Below are 18,148 nucleotides of genomic sequence, written 5' to 3'. Positions count from 1 at the left end.
CCATGTTCTACTCCATTATAGATACTACACGGAAGTGATACACAGATCCAACTTGGCCCTAAGTTCACTTGGAAGTTAGAAAGGCTGCGATGGGGGAAAGAAGATGTAGCAGGGGCCAGGTCACTAACAGCCAGCCAGGGGGAAGTCAGCCAGCTGAATGATTACACTGAAGCTAAAACACCTCTTTCAGTATAAATTGCCAGGATAAACTTGGCACCTCCAAAACACTGGGACATTCTGAGAAATCACACCTGGTCACTTTGCTCATGAGAATATATCCCCTTTACAGGTGAAAATAGTTTGTTTTTTGCTTTTTCAGTATAGGCTGCTTCAATACAGGAACTTTTTTTTTTTTTTAAATCTCACACATCCAGGTTACATGTTTTCATTATTTCATCATTTCTCTGTCCCTTTAGCGAGGTCAGATGTTTGCTTTACAGAGGAGGAGTTCCATAATATTTTGAATGCCAGGAAAATATACACCACTGCAGTTGTCAGATCAAACATTCAGCCATCAGGAATTTAACACTCCTACTAGAACAGCTGTTAAAGACAGTTAACCTTGACAGTCCTTTGAGCAGTGATATTAATACCAAACAATCTCTACGTGATGGGCACATGGATCCACTTACATTCTTCTCCAACAATGGGCTCTCACCTCAAACTTCTTCCATATACATTTGTGTTTACGCTTTACAACACTAAACAGATAGCTGAATGGGATCCAATTCTTTGCTCCAGTACTTAGCAGACAGTGTTAAGGACAGAGGATTAAGGCAGACACTCTGCCCCCATATTCAGAGTATATTTAATACATAAGTGTTTATGCTCTTGAACAAAAATTCTCTTCAGAAGCTTGAGGTTTTTTATAATAACTAAAAAGATTTTGGGCTTTGGGGTTTCACAAAAGCACAACAAAATTCTCAGAATTGGACAGTGAATTTTCATGAAAAAGCCATTTTTGTTGGAAAAATATTTCAAATGAAAAATTTCTATCAGCTATAACTGGAACTTCAACTCAAGGTCAAAAGGTCAAAGTGTAGGGCTAATTTGGGCAAAACCCTGCTTAGGTGGCCATTCCTCTTCTCGCTACAATGCAGACTGCAGCAGTAGCTAGAGTCATCAGTTAAAATGATCCTGCAATGTGATGGAGTAAACCTGACCTATGTTTTCTGACTGGTTCCAGGATATAAAATCAGTCTTACCAGCACTCCTCCATGCTACATCTTTAGACCATGGTTACACAGGCCAGATCTTAAAGCAACATAATTGTTTTATTTTTTGATTCCTTCCACATTTGGAGCTTGTAATAGAATGTTAAACTATATTATACTATTTAGCCACTAGGTGACATGTGCAACATACCTCAGCTGTGCATACAGATATACCTGGCAGTGCATTAAGGGATATTATAGTGAACACATCTGGTGTATCTTTCTGGGGAGGATGCTCTGTAGCAAGTCCATATCTGGTACAACAACCTGGCCTACTAATAGCAGCCTTGCAACCTAAGATGTACAAGGTGTACATGACATGGTCTCAGAAGTAAACTAGTGCAAGAGGAGAACAGAAACAGAAGCAAAACAGGAACAAAGGTTCCAAACAGAAGGAACAAAGCAACAAAGCCTGCAGGATCAGTCTCAGCAACATGCCACTCTCAATGCTACAGAGAACTTCAGCATTGATAGACCTTCACAATGGACAGACTCCACAAAGTATTTTGGAAGATTGCTACAAAGCTCCACCAGGAAAATGGAGTTATCCAGGTATCATCTTCAATTTATGCTATGGGGAAGCAGATAGAGGATATCTTTATGTCTTTTGCTTTTAATGAACACATTCACAAAGATGACTATGAAAAAATTCCAGCTATATTTGATGCAACTTTATACCACAGAGAAACGTGGTTTATGAAAGAGCATGTTTTCATCAGAGAATTCAAAAACCAGGAGAAAATGCTGGATCTTTTATAGGAGCTCTACATGCATTGGTTGAAAACTGTGATTTTGGAACTGAAAAACATGAAAATGTCAGAGATAGGGTAATCATTGGACTTAGAGATAAAAGTATTTCATAGGACCAGCTTTAAATCTACATGCTACTACCCAAATACCAAAGCAGTCTGAACTTGTGAACCAGCACAAAAACAAACTTTCCAAACCAGACAATCTTGAAACTAGCTTAGAAGCTGTAAACAGACACAGCATGAGTGCTAAAAGTCATTTCCAGAAAAGCCCTGAGGCTATGCAGGAATTCCAGACTAACTATAAGGCATTTCAAACTAAATGCACAAGATGTGGAAAATTTCATAGCTCAAGTTGTGTGTCCAGCTAAAGCTGAAATATGTAATAAGTGCACAAAATATGGGCATTCTGCAGCTATTTGCCACACTAAAGCAGTCAGGGAGTTGACACATATTACAATCAAGAGCCACTGTTTCTGGGATCTACCATGGTATGGTGGTGGAATAACTCTCTGCCTTTCCCAGGGATGCATACTTCTTTGGAACAGTGGGTCTTGCTCATCTATCACACCTTGTTATATCAGCTGAGATTCATCTGACCCAACATGGTTATACAGCAGCACCAATGTGAATGAAAAATAACTTCAGTCTAATTACAATGTATAACAGATTTTCTTAGCTGAAGAAGACTGATATATTATGGAATCATTTATGTTAATTGGTATTTCTTAGTAGCTACATTCTACAGGAACACGATACTCTTATTCCAGAATAAGAACATCCACACATGGACAATGTGTAGTGAATCCTTAATCTATAATACAGATATACTTACAGAACCAGAATGGGGTATTTCATTTGTACATGTACTTATCTCAAATTTCTGTGAGCAGAAAGCCATTTTATTATTTCCTGTACATCATTAAGTTATTTCCAATTTACAAAACAGGCTGTAAAAGAATATTGCAGTTAAAACCAAAAAACAAAAAGATAGAAGTTCTCAGATTAGGTGATCCATAAATGTAATGCTCATTAATTTATAACTCACCTACTACAAAAGTAAACCTTACAACTTAAACTTGAACTCCAAAACTGTCAAATTTCTACAGGGGATTTAGGCAAAAACACAGGGAGACATGGCCAGATTAAGGCATAGGAGATATAGGCCTGTGCCTAGAGCCCCAGTTCCACGTGACTATATCAGAACAGGGTTGCAAATCCAAGCACTCAGAAATCATAAGATTGGTTTAAAAATTATTAGATTTTACAAATGAATAGATTTTAGGTCCTTTTGTTTCCTGGTGTTTGAGCCTTGAGGGTTCATGTTTTCCAGTTTTTCTTTGCAAATGAAAGCTAAGGGCATGGCTACACTTGCGAGTTAGAGTGCATTAAAGCAGCCCACTGTACTCTAACTCATGAGGCGTCCACACTGGCAAGGCACGTAGAGCACTCTGATTCCACAGCTAGAGCACTCCTGGTACTCCACCTCAGCAAGTGGAATAACTTTTGAAGCTCCCCTGCTGGAGCACCACAGTGCCAGTGTGTGAACACCTTGGGCGTTCTGTTAATGCCTGTTCTAGCCACTCTGGTCATCAGTGTGAACTTTAGTGCCCTGCCCGCAAGTGACCAACCACCAGACCCACCCTTTAAATTCTCTGGGAATTTTGAAAATCCCCTTCCTCTTTGCTCAGCCAGGCATGGAGTGCTCTCAGCGAATCTTTCCAGGTGACCATGCGTCTATGCGCCAGGCGATCCCCAGTGTGGAGCAATGGTGAGGTGCTGAACCTCATCAGTGTTTGGGGGGAGGAAGCTGTCCAGTCCCAGCTGCACTCCAGCCGTAGGAATTATGATACCTTTGGGCACATATCAAGGGCCATGATGGAAAGGGGCCATGACCAGGACGCACTGCAGTGCAGGGTTAAAGTGAAGGAGCTGTGGAATACGTACCGCAAAGCCCGCGAGGCAAATCACCACTCCGCTGGTGCCCCTGCGACCTGCCGTTTCTATAAAGAGCTGGACACGATACTTGGAGGCGACCCCACCTCCACTCTGAGGACCACCTTGGACACTTCAGAGCCCAGTTCAACAAGGCAGGAGGAGGAGGAGGAGCAAAGCGGGAGCGAGGGTGTTGAGGCAGAGGAAGACACCTCGGAATCCCTAGATGCATGCAGCCAGGAGCTGTTCCCAAGCCAGGAGGAAGGCAGCCAGTCGCGGCGGCCGGTGCTTGGGGAAGGACAAACACCAGAGGAGGTTCCCGGTAAGCGGCTTTTATTTTGGGAAGGAAGTTATTTGGTGTGGGCTCTTGGGGTGAGGAGGGTTAGGGTTGCATGCATGCCTAGATGCAAAATAGGGCATTGATGTGCTCTCTCACATTGCGATAATCGGCCTCAGTGACCTCTTCAAAGGTCTCAGCCAGAACTTGGGCAATGTGCTTGCATAGGTTTCTTGGGAGAGCCACTGTGGTCCTTGTCCCAGTCAGGCTAACATGTCCATTCCATTGTGCCGTGGGGGCGGGACCATTGCTGCACACAGGCAAGCTGCATATGGGCCAGTGCAGAAGCCGCATTTTAGTAGAAGACCCTCCCTTGCTTCCCAGGTCACCCTCAGCAGCAAGATATCTTCCATGACAAAATTCTGTGGGAAATGTGGGGACAGTGTTCAGTATAGTGGCCCCCTGCAGCTGTTGGCTCGCCCCAAGGCACAGAAACCCAGTACAGCCATGAAACTATCAGTCCTTGACCCTGCGCTTACTCACCATTTTGGGGCTCCCGTGGGTTATGTGCACTCGCTTTGGGATGGGCAAATTATGCTATTGTGTAGACTGTGCTTGCCCTCCTTAAGTACGGGGGGGAATCATTGCTCTGTTTGGTGTGAACAATGCTGTCTCTGTTAAGTGTTGCATTTTGCCACCTTGTGATCTCAGTCTTCCGTGTTATCACTGGCTGAGAGACTGCAAAGAATCAGGAGAGGCCACGAGGAAGCAAAAAAGACATGCTGCGTGAAGTAATGCAGCAGTCACTTAACAAGAATCTAAAAGCACAGGAGTGGAGGGAGAGTGAAAGGAGGATCCGCCAGCAGAACGTGGATCGCCGGCACAAAAGCGTGGAGCTCTGGCAGCAAAGCACGGATCGGCTGATAAGCATCATGGAGCGCCAAGCGAACTTGCTCCAGGCGCTCATAGTAATGCAGGCGGAGCACTACCGCGCCAGCCCGCCCCTGCAGCTCTTGTCCCAAAACTCTTTCCCTTGTGCCCCCATGTCACCTCCAACCCACTTTCCCCAACATCTGGGTTCTTATTGCCACCAGCTTCCTCCAACACCACCCAGCTCTGAAAACTACGACCCTTACCCACTGCACTCAACCCCCATCACCATGCAGTATAGCCATCCTGCAGTGCAGCACTCATTGCACAGCACTCCAGACAGGAAGGCTGAGTATGAGAACAGGACATACGCAAATCTGTGATTGTACCGTTTCCCACCTCACCCCCTTGCCCTTTCTGTTTCCCAAGCAGTTGTGTTTCTTTTCAATAAATGGATTTTTTGGCTTTGAAAACATTCTCTATTATTGCATAAAGTAAAAGATACCTTAGCCCAGGAAAGCAACAGGCACTGCAAGTCAGCGTAGCAAACACAGATTCCTACAAACATTGGAACCACTGCACTTCACTCCCGTGCAAAGCACCAAACATTACTGGTGACGTTCAGCCTCAACTTGCTCCCTCAAGACATCCCTAATCCTTGCAGCCCCATGCTGGGCCCCTCTAATAGCCCTGATCTCTGGCTTTTCAAATTCAGCCTCCAGGTGTTGAACCTCCAAAGGTCCATGCCTGAGTGAATCTTTCACCCTGTCCTTCACAAATGTTATGGAGGGCACAGCACACGGATATAACTGCCAGGATGCTGTCATCGGCCAGGTCCAGCTTCCCGTACAGAGAGCACCAGCGGAGAGAACCATAGAGAAATACCCCTTTCGATTAACATACTCGGGGGCTAGGTGGGATGGTGCCAAAATTGGAATATGCCTCCCATCTATTGCCCGTCCACAGTTAGGGAAACCCATTTGTGCAAAGCCAGCCACAGTGTCATGCACGTTACCCAGAGTCACGGTTCTTCTGAGCAGGATGTGATGAATGGCCCTGCAAACTTGCATCAACACAATTCCAATGGTCGACTTTCCCACTCCAAACTGGTTAGCAATCGATCAGTAGCTGTCTAGAGTTGCCAGCTTCCAGATTGCAATAGCCACCCACTTCTCCACCGGCTGGGCAGCTCTCAATTTCGTGTCCTTGCACTGCAGGGCTGGGACGAGCTCATCACACCCGTCCCATGAAAGTGGCTTTTCTCATCCAAAAGTTCTGCCGCCACTGCTCATCATCCCAGATTTGTATGACTATGTGATTCCACCACCCAGTGCTTGTTTCCTGAGCCCAAAAGCAGCGTTCCATGGTGGTGAGCATGTCCATGAATACCATAAGCAATCTCGTGTCATATGCGTTACGCAAGTCGACATCATTGTCGGACTCCTCACTGTCAGTTTGTAGCTTAAGAAGTAACTCAACTGCCAAATGTGATGTGCTGGCAAGACCCATCAGCATATTCCTCAGCACTTCGGGCTCCATTCCTGCAGACCAAAAGGGAAGGCAGAGCGCGCAGTACAAAAAACATTGAAAGATGGTGCCAAATGTGGACGGAAGCATAGGGATTTCTGGGATGCAAAGCGATGCATCACAGGGCATTGGGACAGGACCCAGAATGCCCCACATCCCCCATCCCCTTCCCACAAGCCACAGCACCAGAATGGGAAAAGGTGCTCTCTGGGATAGCTGCCCATAATGCACCGCTCCCAATGCCGCTGCATCACAAATGTGGCCACGCCAGAGCAGTTGCAGCTGTCAATGTGGACAGATTGCAGAGCTTTCCCTACTGCGCTCTCTGAAGGCTGGTTTAACTCAAAGTGCTCTACATTTGCAAATGTAGCCATGCCCTAAGACTCACACTTATTCACATGACTCCAGAAACTAGAGCTATCCAAAAAAAGGTCACATGTACTATTATACCTGGTTTTAGTTTAAAGACTTCTCTCTCATAGTTGTGGAGAAAAGCTTGGAAATATGACCCAAGTGTAACCAATGCAGAGATGTCGACCTGAGTCTGAAGACAGTCAGAAATTATAGCTCAGAAAGGCATGCATTGTCCCATGTATCTCAAGCGGGGGTTAATTCCAAGACCCATTGACCTGAAAGCTCTTCCAACACCACCCCAGCAGAACCCTGTGTGGCTGGAGAAGAACAGTGCAACAGGCATAGCCTGCTGACCCAAGCATATACAGCCTGACTGCTGGGGTAAATACTGGGAGTCTCTCCTGCTGCCATTGCTGCTTTTCTGGAGGGTAGAGGAAATTTTTGCTGGCAGGTATGTTTGTTCTGAGTGGGAGAAACTTTGCTGCTACACCTAGGGGAAAGAAAGGGACTCTGTTGAGATGAAAAGCTCTCTATCATCACCAATCCAAGTGGGGTTGAGGTGAAGCTGTGGGGGTAGAGTCATGGAGGCCTAATGCCATAGTATGCCTAAAGCCCTGGATTGCCTTAATCCAGACATTTAATGGAGTAGTGGGGGATGCCAGATATCATTATATGGCACAAGGGGAGTCATTCAGATATATTTATTGATTAGGATATTAATTGCTGCTGCTCTGAGATGATGTTTTGTAGAAATCTCACAAAATCTTGCAAGCTACAACACCAGAATCATTTGCGGTTTAGTTGGTAGCAATGTAACCACCACTGTTATTTTTAAGTGCACTATTAAACATCTCAAGTATCTGATTAATCAAGAGAGTATCTGTTAGGATATTATTCTCTTTGTACATTTAATTTTAGCCTTATTCACCAAGCCCTTCAAATGAATGGAACCTCAAGGTTTCCGATATGATAAAACAACAAATATCTAACAATAGTCAATAAACTTTTGATCATCAGTTCAGTGATTAAAAATGTTGGCATAGGCATGATCATAATTGGGTTTCAGAAATATTGGTCCATTAAGAAGAATGAGGAAGTTCATGCCTCTTGATGCTAGTGTTTCTGGCTGGCTGGCTGCAGACTCAGCAAAGCAGATTATTTTAGCTCCAGAATCAAACTCAGGCTCTGCAACAGGCAAACCATGAAAGTCTGTGTGTCCTCAGAGGCCAAAACCATGGAACATTAATTTCTTTGCTAAACAGAATTCTAAATAGTTACAGATATTGAAAATGCAATAATGCTACAGATTTAGGAACAAATTTAATTAAAGAAGCCTCTACACAACCTTCCTTATTTGATGGAAAATATTATGTTAGTATCAAATTAAATAAATCAAAATTATATCAAACAGCTTCTACTGCATGACCTTGGTGAGATCCCCACTCACATGACCTGTTGCTTTGAAATTTAAAGCAAGTTGTTTTTATGTTTATGACATTTCCAGTGACATTTAGTCAACCAATCAATCAAGCTCTGATGCTCTGCAAATTGTTTCCTCTCAAATGGGGAAGCCATTAAATTCAGTCAAGCAAACAGTTGTCTTCCAGCTTCAAAGATGGTCTTTAGGAAAACAAAGTGAAAATGAACTATCAGTCTCGAGAGGCAGAGGTTGTTTTTTTTTTCTATCACTTTGTTTCTTCATAGTAAGAGTGTGTTTAGCCTTTGAAATACATTTAGTTTATACTCATTAGTAACTTTGTCATTACTGTATGGTAAATTGCAGTAAATTGTTCATTCAAATTGTTGCATATGTTAGTCGTATTCTAAAGCCTATGCTATACAGCAGGTCAGACTAGATGATTATAATGGTTCCTTCTGGCCTTGGAATCGTGCTGCAGATGTAAAAGGGAACCAGCGCAATTAAAGCTTGCCTTGAAGCCAGCAGCAGTGTAGAGAAGACAGTGCAGCACAAGATGATGAAAGCAAGAAGGGCTTCTCAGCATCATCATATTATTGCCCATTTAATCTGTGCACTGTAAAAACCCCATTTCTTTACAGCTCTATTTAAAGTTTGTAAATTTACAAAAATAACTCCTCTATTGATAGACTTTGGAACTCTGGCACTAACCATAGTACGTACTGAAATATTTTATTCCCCCAGGAAGAGAAAGAGAATACAGCTAACTTTGGAAATCTCACCAAAATAAAGGAAAGCATGACAAAAATGGAAGTAATCTGCAGTCCATCATGGATTCTTTGGCTTTGTTAACTTGACTTTTTCTGTTCTGCTAAGGTGTTCAGAGCACTGACCCCGAAAGAACTAGAAATTTCATTCACTGGAACACTCTAAAAGAAATATCAGCTACAGAAGTATAAATGACAAACTGATTGCTATCCTTTTCCATCTTTAAAAACAAACACGAGTTGTAGATTGGCTGAGATTTTCAAAACCAAATAGATGACCCCACTTCACAATTCTTCTTAATTTTAATAGTGGGGCAAAATCCCCTGGTCAGCTTTGAAATCTCAACCACTGTGCTATGGTTGACATACATACTTAGCCCAAAGCCAAGTCCAGACAGACTAGTGCACCCTAGAAAGATAAACGTGAGAACTAAACTGACTACCAGCTGAACTGAACTGACTATCAGCAGGTCATTAACAATAAGATTCCAGCTCTTTCCAGGTATAATAGTACACAGAACACATATTACTTTTCAACCAAAAGTGTTTAATTTGGGGCTAGGATACACTACACAGTTAGGTGGACATAAAACAGCTTATGTCAACCTATGTCAGTGTCTACACTACAGCCTTGGTTCCACCGATGTAAGTGCCCTACTACACCGACATAACACCACCACCTGCATGAGAGGCGTAAATCTTACGTCGGTGTAGTTAGGGCAAGGCAGTGTCTGTGTAGACATTGCATCCCTTACATCTGCTGCTGTTAGCTATCTTGTCGCTTTCACAACAGGAGCCATGAAATTGACAAGAAAGCTGGGCAGCTAGAGCCCAGCTGTCCCCTTCCCTGGAGGGCTGGGGGGCTGGACCCCGCTCCTGGCTGGAAACCAGGGTGAGAATGGACCCCAAGGGGGCAGCCCACGATGAGCCCAGGAGCCTGCAGAGCTGAGAGATCAGGCTCTCAGCTCCCCACACTGCCTTTCTTAGGTCGGTGGAAGTGCTTCTGGTGAGGACATGCACCACCAAGCCAAGGAGGGTAGTGTGGACATGCACCACTGCAGTAAATACTGCAGTTGCTGTAAGTTGACCTAATATTGGTCGACTTTCATTTCTAGTGTAGACACCCTAATTGACACAAACTATTCAGAGACATCAGTTTATTCACCACTGAAAGGTAGCCATCTCTGAAAAGAAACATTTAAGTCTGGTATCAGAGGGGTAGCCATGTTAGTCTGGATCTGTAAAAGCAGCAAAGAGTCCTGTGGCACCTTATAGACTAGCAGACGTTTTGGAACATGAGCTTTCGTGGGTGAATACCCACTTCGTAGGACATCCCTCTTTGAAGTTTGATTTATTTAAGTGCAGATTCTACCTGGCCTGTTTTAATAACTTGGCCTGCATTGTGAATCAAATCTTGACTCCACCTTGTTCTCTGTTGAAGTCAGATTCAACTAAAGTCCCTCTTGGTACGCAAGGAAAAATCTCTCTATGTTTAAAAAGATTTCAAAGTCTCTTTTCTCTTCAACCAGCTTTTTAGAAGTCCAAGGTATCATCAGTACACACTGCTGCAGTCTAGAGCCCTGTAACTTTACAAGAGTAAGCAGAAAGTGGGGGAAATAATTATAAAATTATAAAAATTATTATTAGCACCAATTAAAGTTGCCCAACAATTCCTATTACACTACCCTATTTTCAGTTGCTTATAATGCTGCCAAATGTTAACAAATTGGCCTGAAATTTTTCACGTTGGATGTCTGCTTCCAGGTGATTTTTTCAGGAAAATTTCAGCCAAAGAGATTCTGTGTTTTCAAGAAAGAGTTATTTTTGCCTCGATACAAAAGTCTGGTGACCGTTCTTTTAGTGCTGCCCCTCCAACCCCCGTGCCCCACACCCACGCACAGTTTGGAGCAGGGACTTGAAATTTGGCAGATAGTGGCCTTCATGTCAGTGATGTGCCTTTTGCCATTTCCATTACAATCAGTCCAAATCTGGCCAAGTTACAAGCCTCTGAAGATTTGCAGTTTGCACGTGCTCAGGAGAGACTTGCTAGAGTTTTCCCAGCTAGATTCCTTGAAGATTCTGTCCACACTGAGCATAGATTCATAGATTCCAAGGCCAAAAAGGACCACTATGATCATCTAATATGACCACCTGTTATAGCACAGAACTTCCCCCAACATAATGCCTAGAGCAGATCTTTTACAAAAAAAATCCAATCTTGATTTTGAAATTGCCAGTGATGGAAAATCCACCACGACCATTGGTAAATTGTTCCAATGGTTAATTATTTTCATTGTTAAAAATGTACACCTTATTTCCAGTCTGACTTTGTCTAGCTTCAACTTGCAGCCACTGGATCATGCTGTACCTTTCTCTGCTAGATTGAAGTGCCCATTATTAAATATCTATTCCCCGTGTAAATACTTACAGACTGTGATCAAGTCACCCCTTAACCTTCTCTTTGTTAAGCTAAATACATTAAGCTCTTTGGCTAGGTCTACACTAGAGGGGGGAGTCGACCTAAGATACGCAAAACTTCAGCTACACAAATAGCGTAGCTGAAGTCAGCGTATCTTAGGTTGATTTATCTGGCCGTGAGGATGGTGGCGAGTTGACCGCTGCCGCTCCCCCGTTGACTCTGCTTCCGCCTCTCGCACATGGTGGAGTTCCGGAGTCGACAGCAAAGCGATCGGGGATCAATTTTATCGTGTCTACACTAGATGCAATAAATCGATCACTGCCCACCGATCTGGTGGGTAGTGTAAACATACCCTTTGAGTCTACCACCATAAACTGATTTTCTAATCCTTTAATCATTCTCATGGCTCTTCTCTGAACCTTCTCCAATTTATCAATATCCTTCCTGAATTGTGGGCACCAGAACTGGTCACAGTATTCCAGCAATGGTTGCACCAATGCCCATTATAGAGGTGAAATAACCTCTTTACTCCTATTCGAGATTTCTCTGTTTATGCATCCCACGATTGCATTAGCTCTTTTGGCCACAGCATCACACTCGGAGCTCATGTTCAGTTGATTATCCACCACAACCCCCAAATCCTTATCAGAGTCACTGCTGCCCAGGATAGAGTCCCCCCATCCTGTGAGTATGGCCTGCATTCTTTGCTCCCATATGTATACATTTACATTTACTCATATTAAAACGTATACTGTTTGCTTGCACTCAGTTTACCAAGCAATCCAGATTGCTCTGAATCAGTGACCTGCCCTCTTCAGTATTTCCCACTCCCCCATTTTTGTGTCATCAGCAAACTTCATCAGTGATGATATTATGTTTTTTTCCAGGTCATTAATAAAAATGTCAAATAGCATAGGGCCAAGAACCGATCCATGCAGGACCCCACTGGAAACACACCTGCTTGATGATGATTCCCCATTTACAATTATATTTTGAGAGCTATCAGTTAGACAGATTTTAATCCATTTAATGTATACCATGTTAAAAAAACCTAGAACAATATAAAATTATCAAAATGTTGTGTGGTACCTGTCAAACTAACCTTTATCAACCAAACTTGTAATCTCATAAAAAAAATCAGGTTAATTTGGCAGGATCTATTTTCTATGAACCCATGTGGATTCACATTAATTACATCATCCTCCTTTAATCAAGTCCTGTATCAACCACTCCATTATCTTGCCTAGGATTGATGTGAGGCTGACAGGCCTATAATTTCTCGGTTTATCCCAGTTACCCTTTTTAAAAATTGGCACAACATTAGCTTTCTGGAACTTCCCCAGTATTCGAAGACTTCTTGAAAATCAACATTAAAGGTCCAGCAAGCTTCTCAGCCAGTTCTTTTAAAACTCTGAGGTGCAAGTCATCTGGAACTGCTGATTTTAAAATGTCTAATTTTAATAGCTTCTATTTAATATCCTCCAGCCCAGCTCTGAGCAAAAATCTCTTTGCAGTTGCAGCTCTGGACTGCAGCAGACCATGCTAGGTCCAGGCACCTGAACTGAAAGCAAACCGTCTCTCCTATGCTCTCAGTGACCACCACTGGTGGGGCCAAGCAGCACAGAGGAGCAGAAAGCTGCCTGATTCAAAAGCAGAAGCAACAAGAGCTGGACGTGCAGGGAGTGTGAAGGGAATGGATTTGGAAAAGGACATTGGGGGGCGGAAGGGTGGGACCTGGGACTGGATACTAGCTGGGGGAGGAGTGGGAAACTGAGTCTGGGCTTTGCAGTGGGAGGAGACTGACAACCAGATCAGAGACTGAGACTGGCTAGGCAAGGAGACTGGGAGCCAGTAGGTGGAGGGAAGACTGAGACTAGATGAGGAGCTGGGGTGCAGGATTGATCTGGTGGGACAAGAATAGGACAGACAATCCATAGTATGGGGTGGGGAGGAGATGTGAGAGGAGGAGAGAGAGTTTTGATGAGGCGCTACTGTGCAGGAGGAGAACTGGTACTGGCTAGGCCAAAAGGGTGGACAAGGAGCCAAGGGAGGGCAGGCATTGAGATTAGCTAAGGAACCCAAGGAAGGAAACTTTGACTGAGAGCTAATCAGGACACTGAGGAGGGGGCATGACTAGAGGCCAAGATGGAAAAAACATGCATACAGGACAATGATATAAAGCCTACTGAAGTCAATGGGAGTCTTTCAGTTCATGTCTATATGGTTTTGGATCAGGCCTACAGTGCACTGAACAAAGATTTTTTTCAGAAAAAAATGCTTTCTCAAATGTTCAATAATCTCTCTGTGTATAATTCTGTCCAAGAATACTTTACAGCTCTACATTAACAGGCATTAATTTTTTTTCTCCCCCTAAATGCTTTATACTAATCAGCTCAAGAATTCCCAGGGTCTATGATAAATGCAAATATTTTACCCTATAAAAATGTTAACATGTATTTTTCTCTTCCCTAGGCAGCAGAGTAAAACAAATCAGGAAGTAGCTATAATCAACACAACCTACATTTCAAGGCAATGCTATTCCCTAATCCTCTGAACCTCTTTTTGGTCTTCAAAATTCTTCTCCTCCTCCCCTGCCACCTTTTCATTTCTCTCCCCTGGTCTTTCTTCTTAATTAGGTGTCATTTCAAAGGCATCAGTCTTCTTCAGCGTTCCTCATTAGGTTTTTCCTCAAACAAAGTCTTTCCTCTAGGTCCTAATATATCTTTCAGATTGGTTTCCTAATTAAAGCTATTTATAGAAGCATTGGAAATCTCTAGTGTGCTAGTTTGTCAATTCACTACTGTGGTTCAGTCTGTCAGGATTCCCTATATGTTCTGGGAAATCCTTTGCTGCTTTAGAGGCTGTCATTACAAATAGGAAGTGCTGAAAGAATGACACTAGAGATTTTCCAAAGAGACACTTCAAACTCATAAGACTGCTGAGACTGCAACCTTTGGAAAGAACAGAGTGACAATCTAAATTGATAACTTTTGAAACGTATCTAGGTTATACAGTCTGCACTACTGAACGCATAACCTAGAGAAATACAAGATTACTTTGTCATGCTTCATTCACATGATGAGAAAGTTTACATATATGGATTCTACAAAATATTTCAAATATGCTGTCTCTAGTCAAGTGCTGAAAACATACTAAAGATTAAACTGTCAAAAATTCAAAAGCATGAGAACAAATTCTCAAAAACTATCATTTATTTCTAGCAGGGCTACAGGTGCAGTCCTTTTCAGGTAGTCACAAAAACTGGATTTGAGTTCAAAGGAATGAGCTGAGTGAAATAGTCTTTTACCTGTACAGGACTAGTGAAGACTTAGTTAATTAGCATCTTTCTCTTGCTCAGCTTTTGGAACAAACTCAGTTGTGACAAGCTGTGTGCTTTATACAGTTGAAGCATTTAATATTTGCCAAATGTTGTTTGATATTTTTCCAGCACAGAAACAGCATTTTAACTGGCTTGCATCTGTCTTGAATCCCTAAGCAATTCACAGAGTGTTACTTTCCCGTTATGTGAAATATTTATTATTTGAGAACTGAAGTGTAGGTGACACCTACTCCTTGAAAAAGCTTCTTATCCCATTTTAGATCAACTCAATTGCTGCTCTCACCTAGCTAACCAAAATCAATTTTCTAATACTCTAATAAAATAGTTAACAGACCTATTACAAAGCAGCACACAACTGTACACAGTCAGGTCCCCAACCTGACCTTCAGTAATTGATCAGAACTCTTCTGGTGTGGAGAGTCAACTGCTGCGATTATTATTATTTTTTTTTTTTACCTGGGACAGCCCTTGCTAGCTCTGTGCCTTTCTCAAATTAGCTACATCTCAGCTTCCAGGCTAGCTGAGAAGTCAAACAGCATGTGTGTAAGTACTAAGTCTCAGACTCAGACTTAAAGGTCAGAAGGGACTATCGTGATCACCTAGTCTGACCTCCTGAACATTGCAGGCCACAGAACCACCCCCACCCCTGTAATAGACTGCTAACCTCTGGCTGAGTTACTGAAGACCTCAAATCATGATTTAAAGATTACAAGCCATAACAACCAATATAACCTTCAAGCTCCAAGATGATTACAAGGATGGCATTCCCACATGTCACCTATGACAGAGTGTCAGAATGAATCTGTAGCTGAAAAGTGATTTCAGAAAGACAAATTAACAATCCACAAGAGATTTTTTAAAATATACATCTTCTTAATCAATTATAGGTGAAGCTGTAGCACTACCTATTAGGAAGTGTTGGGCAACTTTAACATTATAAGACCCCATTTTCAGTTGCTTGTATCTTTGTCAATTTTTAACCATTTGGCCTGAAATTTTCCATGTTGGATGTCTGTCTCAGTGTGAGATTTTCTGGAAAATTTCAGCTTCAACGATTCATACATTTTCAAGAAAGAGACTAAAGTAAAATACAATTTCTTGCCTATGTTAAATTCTGGTGACCTTTTCTTAGAACAGCTTTCATGCCCCCTGTGCTTTGGAGCAGGGATTTAAAATTTGGCAGGGGGTAGCCTCTGTATCAGAGATTTTCCTTTTCTAGTCCACATGAAAATCCTCCTAAACTTGGCCAATCTATAAGCCTTTGAAAAACTGCAGTTTATATATGCTCAGTAGAGAATTGCTACAGCTTTCCCAGCTAGATTCCCTGAAGATTCCCAGGACTCAGCAGGACTTTTCCTGCAACTGCAGCTCTGGGCTGCTGTGGGCTATGCCTGGTCCTAGGTTTAAATAGAAAGTGGGGAAGCTGTCTCTCCTATGCGCTCAATGTCTCTCCCACAGACACACACTGAGTCCAGGCTGCATGGAAGAGGAAGCTGCCTGATCCACACGCAGTTGGACCTGTGGGAGGGGTAGGGCGGGGGGAGTAGTTTGGGTCAAGGAGCCTGGAACTGGAGGGGGAATCAGAGGAAAACTGGGATCGAGCAAGGGAATTGGGACCCAGGAAAGGAAAATTCAGGGAACTAGTTGCGGAGGGGCGGGGGGCATTGAGATTGGATGAAGATCTGGGGAAAAAACGGGGGCTGGCTGGACAAAGACACTGTGATTTGCAGGGCCGGCTCCAGACCCCAGCGTGCCAAGCGCGTGCTTGGGGTGGCATGCCTGCTGATGCTCCACCGGAGCCGCGAGACCAGCGGACCCTCCGCAGGCACGTCTGCAGGAGGTCCACCAGAGCCGTGGGACCGGCGACCGCCAGAGCGCCCCCCGCAGTGTGCTGCCGTGCTTGGGGCGGTGAAATTGCTAGAGCCGCCCCTGGTGATTGGCAATGGGTGAATGGGATGGGGAGGAGTAAGGGCAGAGAGATCTAACAAGGAACCAGGATGTGGTGAGCGAATTGGGATTGGCTGAACAAATATACTAGTGGGGGACAGACTGGATGAGGAACCCAAGGAGGGAAACTTTGACTGAGAGTCTGGGGATAAGAAATGTGGGTGAAGGGGTAAGAAGTGACTGGAGGACAGTATGGAGCAGAAAGACAGCTCAGATGAGAAGCTGGGAGGAGGGAACTTGGAACTGGCTTGGCAAGAGACTGGGAACAAGGAACTGTGGGGTAGGGAGAAGTAGGAATGGTTTGGAAAGGAGACAGGGACTCGGAGCAGGGGAAGAGTGAGACAGCGAATGGGGAGGTGTAAACTAGGACTTGCTGAGTAAGGAGACTGGGAGAGGCTAGATAAGGAGGAGAATGGGGCTGAATGAAGAGCTAGGGTAGATCATTTCCTACCTTTGGAGTGTTTGACTTTGCAACAATAATAATGTTCTTTTGATGCAGTTTCTGTGCATCTCATGTTTATATTCTTAAACTTTAAGGCACAGATGAATATATTACCCCCAGCCTCCCTTGAGAAGTGCCTGATCCTTCCCCCAGAGACGGAAACTGTGTGCTATACCTCATTTGACAAATGTCCTGAGCTTAAGTCAGCTACTGAACCCACATGCTCCCTTATCTCAGGTACTTATATATATCCTCCATTACTGTGGGTATCATTTTTAATGGTTTTTATCCTCATAATGCCCCAGCAATATAGGGAGATACTATTACAGGTTCCCCATTTTACAGATAAGGAACAGAGGATTATGAATTATGTGGCAGAGCACGGAATTAAACTTGTTCTCTGGACTCCCACACTAGCACCTACCTCTGAACTACTCTTCCTCTCTGGCAAGCACCCTGTCCCAATCTCACTTCGTATCCTGGACCAGACAAGCCTATCATGAGAGGAGGAGGAGGAAAAAGGGGGAAATCACAGTGAATTAAATGTTAACAACACTGAGTCTCTGCAGAATAGATGTTTTCATTTCCCCCCTCCCCCCTCAAAAAAAAACCTGACAAAATTTCTACCCTAGGAAAACGTATTTTAAAAATATCCTATAGCTTCACACATACATATCATTTCAGCCTCTCCGGCTTTCTGAAAAGTGACATTGTTACATCCAACACAGCCTCCAGACACCTTCCCCTGCTGATAGGTGGTGAAATCACTGCAAAAAGTAATGCCTACACTCTCCCTTTTTGTGTACTGCTTAAATGTTGGTTTTCAGGTGTTTGTGGTTTTCTCTGTTCTGTATTCCCACAACAAAAGACAAATGTGCATATGCCAGGTT

Source organism: Mauremys reevesii, linkage group 1, assembly GCF_016161935.1.
Source record: "Mauremys reevesii isolate NIE-2019 linkage group 1, ASM1616193v1, whole genome shotgun sequence".
Taxonomy (NCBI): Eukaryota; Metazoa; Chordata; order Testudines; family Geoemydidae; genus Mauremys; species Mauremys reevesii.
This window is presented reverse-complemented; position numbering follows the sequence as displayed.